The sequence below is a fragment of the Lygodium microphyllum genome, chromosome 30, assembly GCF_053477565.2.
Source record: "Lygodium microphyllum isolate KBCC chromosome 30, Lygodium_microphyllum_v1.1.10, whole genome shotgun sequence".
Classification (NCBI taxonomy): Eukaryota; Viridiplantae; Streptophyta; class Polypodiopsida; order Schizaeales; family Lygodiaceae; genus Lygodium; species Lygodium microphyllum.
In genome coordinates, this window is record NC_141164.1 from 13,023,996 (window position 1) to 13,029,210 (window position 5,215).

Below are 5,215 nucleotides of genomic sequence, written 5' to 3' on the forward strand. Positions count from 1 at the left end.
TCCTTGTTTCCCCCCTGTCGTCCTGCCCACTTTTCATTTTTACGATATTTCGTTTTGACGTCCGGATTGGGAGTTATTAATTTTTCTTTATTTTTACGTTTATTCGCGCGCTCGTTTTGCGCGTGAACGCGCCCGTTTTCGATTTAACTCGTCTTCACGCGCCCCGGTCGTGTCCGCGTACCCCGTACTGTCATCCCCGCGTCATTTCAATCCCGTCACGGTAAATTTTTTTTTACCCCGCCCCGCGCACGTGCGCGGGACGGGGATCCGTCCCCTCTTGAACCCACCCATCCTCCCTTACCCCTGCCCGCCCACCTTTTATTTCCAAAAATATTAAAAAAAATTATTTCAAAAAAAAAAACAAAACAAAAAATGGGTACCCCTCCCGCCAACCGTCCCTTCTCTTCTCTCTCTTCTCTCTCTTTCTCTTTCTTTCTCTCTCTCTCCCTCTCTGCGCGTATTCCCTCTTCTCTCTCTCCCTTCTTCTTTCTTCTCTTTCCTCTCCCTTCTCTCTCCTCCTTCTCCCCTGTCCGCCATCGCCCTCTTCTTCTTTCTCTCCCCTCTTCTCTCTCTCCCTTCTTCTTTCTTCTCTCTCCTCTCCCTTCTCTTCTCCTTCTCTCTCCCCTTCTTCTCCCTCTCCCTCCTTCTCTCCTCCCTCCTGCCGACCTCCTCCACTCCCTCTTCCTCCCTCTTCCTCCCCTCTTCCTTCTTCTTCCTCCCTCTCCTCCTTCTTCTCCCCTCCTCCTCCCTCTTCCTCCCCTTCTCCTTCCTCTCCTTTCCGTTGTCCGTCGCCCGTCGCCAGAGCCACCCCCGTCGTCCGTCGCCACGATCGCCGCCGTCGCACCCGTCGCAGCACGCCGTCGCCGTCCTCGCCTGGACACGCCGCGCCGCCGACCGCCCGCCCACGCCTGCGAACCGCCGCCGTTGCCGCCTGGTCGCCGCCGCCGCGCGATCTCCGCCACCTCGCCGCCACGACCGCCGGCTCCACTCACCTCCACCTCCCCTCACCTCCACCTCCAACCTCCACCTCCTCCTCAGGTCACTAACCTACCTCAACTAACTTAGTTAAAATCTAACCTAACTAACTAAGTTAAAACCTGACTTAACTAACTTAGTTAGACTTTAGACTTAACTAACTTAGTTAGACTTTAGACTTAACTAACTTAGTTAGACTTAACTAACCTAGGTAGATTTCCCTGGCTAACATGCTTAACCTGACTTAAGTGACTTAAGTGCCTTAAGTGACTTGTGACTTATGTGATTTATGTGATTTATGTGATTTACTTAATCACAACATTCATTTTTTCATAAAACAATTTCTAAAAAATTTCTAAAAAATTCCTTCTGTCTTTTGTTAATTTTTGGACCTTTGTCTGCTAGGAATTGCCTTTCCTATAATTTCTGAAAAATCCATCTTTCCTCAAATTACCCATAAATTGCCAAAAAATATGGAAAAATCATTTAAAATTTGTAAAAACTTCTAAAAAATTCTGAAAACATTCTAAAAAATTTCCCTCACCTCCCTTGCTCATTTTCCATTTATTCCAACATAAAAAAATCACAACTAAAAATACAATAAAATAAATAAAAATAAAAAAACCAACATCAATCAAATTACCACATCTGCTAAGGTGTTCATTGTTGTTTCATCAGTGCTTTTTGCTTTTCCTTTACTGGGACTCTTCCGTGCGCATTCCTGCATTTCATACACACCCTTCCAGGTATTTATTTTCTGTTATTTCTTTCTTTCTTTTTCCCCCTTAATCACAATTAATTGTTAAAATAAATTCTTTAATTCACCCACCGTTTCCACGCGCATTCGTGCTAAACACACATTTTTTTAAATTAAAATAAACCAACCGTTCACTTAGCACGCGCTACATGCGCTAAAGAGGCACTCTAAAATTTTAATAAAATCAACCAGCCGTCACATGAGCACGCGCTGGCAAAAAAACGCTCCACATCACCTTAATTTATAATCAATGAATTGCATTTAGAGACCCAGTCGGGAATCGAAGTCCGGGAATCGTATAAAAGCACCGGTTTAACCTAATAATTGGTAAATAAATTTATAATAAGGAACCGGCGTTTTCTTATTAAGGTTTATCACCTAATAAAAATTTACCCATTTTTAATTAATTGATTAAAATCAACCCTTCATTAAATTAATTCCCCCCTCACTGCACTTAATTCCCTTTTTAATAAACCGTTTCGTGGGATGGGTTTACGCAGTTCTTAGTGTTGTTTTCCATGGTCTAGTCTTGGTTCCATCACAGATGTCGTACAGATGATATATTGCTATGGTATGGTTTTGGTTTTCTGTTTTAGTTACGGTTACGGTTACGGGTACGGTATGCAGTTTTTTATTTTTATTGCCTGATACGGGGTTCAGGGTGTTTGTTTGATGCATCGCATGAAGCTTTCGGTCGCATTTGTCTCGAGGTCATGTCCAATTTTATTTTTTTTTTCTAGGATATGGTTTGCTTGGGGTTAGTAGGTCGAGTCACGTTTGATTGGTAATTCTCTTATCCTTGGTTTTTGTCTGTTGCTTTGCAGGCATTCACCTTGATTGTCTGTGTTTGTGGTGTGTGTGTAACCATCTGAATGGCGCCTTCTCATGCTCCTCCCCCTATCCAGTACGTCCCACTAGTTAGTAGGGATTACTCTTCCCTACTTACTTTTGAGCCCCTCACGAAGGCAGGCCTTGCTGCTTTTGTGGCCACTCCTTTTCCATTACTTCCAGAGGATCCGTCCGTCTATGATGCGTTCCTGGCCTCTTACAGCAAGAAGACAGGAGTAGTCCAAGGCATGTCTATGACATTGACGTCTCGAGGCTTAGGGAAGGCTTTGTCCTTACCCTCCAAAGGGGAACCTTTTGTGACCACTCGACAGCTCTTCTCTAATGAAGAGATTCTCAAACTGTTGCAGAAGCAGACAAGGGAAGTCCTTGATGTTAAGAAAGTGATAAACTCTTCAGGAGTTTCGTTTTCTATGATTACTGATCCCGTCTGGAAGACCATGTGCCAGTTCCTTCAGGACAGGTTCATGCCTGCCAAAACGCCATCCCACTATTTGTCCAAAGAGCTTTTCACAGCTTCCAGGATGGTGCTAAAAGGAGTTGCCATTGATTGGAGCACATACCTCCTTACTAAGATGGATCAGCATTTTGTTAAAGTTACGAGGGGTAATGTTACCAATGTTACCTACGGATCCTATTTGTCAGCCTTCTTGACCTATTCAGGTTTACAGAAGACTGTACCTCCACCTCCTCCATCAGATCCAGTACCTCCTCCTCCACCTTCAGAAGAGTCAGCACCTATTGACATTGAGGATGATGATTCTCCGCCTCCCCTGGTCATACAGCGTAAACGCTTGAAGAGGGTAGCGGACAAAGCCCCTGCTGTACTTCCCTCAGTGCCTATCCCTGCTACTTCTGGTAGTGACCTCCCTGGGTTTCTCACTTGCCATAACCTGTTCCGAGCACATAGAGAAGGATCCTTGGATATCTCAGTTCCCTCCCTGAACAGTCTCGTCTCAGGAGATGCCATTCCTTTCCTCTGCAAGGATATTCAAAGTTCCATTGAGTTGTCAGTGACAGCCTGTGTTCAACAGCTGTACGCATCTTTCTATGAGGAGCTCATGCAGTCTAAGGACTAGTTGCATAAGGCAACATCTGAGTTAGCTTCTGCTAAGGATACCCTAGCAGATCTATTTAAGCAAATGGAACAGCAAACCCAACTGGTTGCCACTCAAAGTGATGAGATTGCTTCATTGAAGACCCAGTTATTCGAGGCTCAGTCACAGGTTACTAGCCTTTCAGCAGAGAAGGAGAGGATGTCCAATGAAGCGCAAGAATTCCAAGTTCTTTTAGATAACAAGCTTTCAGCTTTACAGATGGCTAATGACACAGTGGCCAACCAAGCCTCCCAAATCCAGCAGTTGCAAGATCAGCTTGCAAAGTCCCGCTCTGTTTCTCCAAGCCCTCCTGTTCCATTAATTCCTTCTCTTTCATAGCAGGACTTGGCTGCCCTACAGAGACAGGCTACTTTGTGCCCTTTATTCCAAGACAAAGTGGAAAGATTGCAGTCCAGAATGGACTTGTTATGGTCTACCTTTGAACAGTTTCAGGACTATGTTCTACCAGACCATTCTTTCTTTGTCCACTACCATTTACAGAAGCTAGTCTTCTATATGAAGCTTTCCACGATGGATTTACCTTTTCCAGAGGATGGCTGGAGTGGGGCTTGGTCTGCTGAGTTGTTGACAGAGGTAGTCAGAATGCTCTTTGAAGATTCTGTCACGCCAGACACCATGCTGATGTCATACATGTATCTCCGAGGAGATTTGTTAATTCCAGATGAGGTAGATATGGCATGGTATGTGGGGGATGTGGTCTTACAGGCTGTTCTCTATGTCAATCATTTGGAGTTGCGCATAACTGATATGTTCCAAAGTTATTCCTCCAAAGTCGCTGATTGTCAGGATAGTTCGTGGCATCCTATGATTGATTCAGTGGTCCTAAATCAAAGACAAAACACAGCTCCTACCTTTGTACATAGTACTAACCAACTGAGGATGGATCTCTTAACCTATCTTTCCAAACATAATCCATTTGATGCTACCTTCTTTGATGCCTATCAGAGACGATCTCTTTTGGGACCTTCTGTTCCTACCCTCCTTTATTACCAACAATTGGCTCACCGCTTTGCTATATATTTTTCCCTTTGTCAAACAAATTCCACAGTAATTTTACCACTTCTTTTCCAACCTTCCAATTTCCCTCAAATTCCTATTTTCACTTACTGTTCCTTTATTGAGGATAGGGTATTTTCCCCTTCTCCACCCTGTCCTTCACCCCTCATTAATGTGCCCTCCACGTTTCCTATTTATCAGTTAACACCTTTCCTTACTGATTCCTTACAAATTTCTGCCACTCCTTCTTTAACCTTTTCTTCTTTTTATGATTTTTCTTATCCTTCCCTACATCCACTTTCCCTTATTCCATTACCCTCTCCTAGCACTTCCATATCTCAACCACCTCAGTTGGTTAGTGACTGTGCCGGTTTTGATACTCAGATTTCCAGAAGAAGGGGATGGAGTTCGGATGATTGCCTTACAGGACCGCAGATTAATTGGCCAGTAATTCCAGGGGAATGGACAGTTTCAAGTCAAGCTTATCAAAACTATGTTCATTTTGCCCAACAATATTCACAGT